Source organism: Acanthisitta chloris, unplaced genomic scaffold (genome assembly GCF_000695815.1).
Source record: "Acanthisitta chloris isolate BGI_N310 unplaced genomic scaffold, ASM69581v1 scaffold4819, whole genome shotgun sequence".
Taxonomy (NCBI): Eukaryota; Metazoa; Chordata; class Aves; order Passeriformes; family Acanthisittidae; genus Acanthisitta; species Acanthisitta chloris.
Genome location: NW_008690758.1, coordinates 66,151 through 66,747, shown reverse-complemented (window position 1 = coordinate 66,747; position 597 = coordinate 66,151).

The following is a 597-nucleotide window of genomic DNA, read 5'->3' as shown; positions in this document are numbered from 1 at the left end:
CTCTGGAGTGTCCCCATGGCCATCCCAGCTGAGAAGCTCCTCTCTGAAGCTTTGTAAAATGGAGGCAGGTGCTGCTGTGGGAGCAGACTTGAGTCTCTTCTATTGCATCTGTGTTCTGATATGCAGTTGGGTGAAAGCTCAGCCTTCCCCTGGAACAGACACTCCCCTTTGGCTCCTCTGTGCGTTTGGGTCTTGACTGTTTTTTTGCTCCTTTCCCTTCCCCTTAGGTATAAGGGCACTGGGAATCTTCACAAAGAACTGTTTTCCACCCTCCTTGGGCTCACCAGCTAGAAATTGTCCCAGTATATTTGGGTAACTAGTCTGGGGTGCTTAGAGTCTTCCTGATATGTGCATTGCTGGTTGAAGGATGTGCAGAGATGGGCACCAGGGTCTTGACTGTTTTTTTGCTCCTTTCCCTTCCCCTTAGGTATAAGGGCACTGGGAATCTTCACAAAGAACTGTTTTCCACCCTCCTTGGGCTCACCAGCTAGAAATTGTCCCAGTATATTTGGGTAACTAGTCTGGGGTGCTTAGAGTCTTCCTGATATGTGCATTGCTGGTTGAAGGATGTGCAGAGATGGGCACCATCCTCTCCAC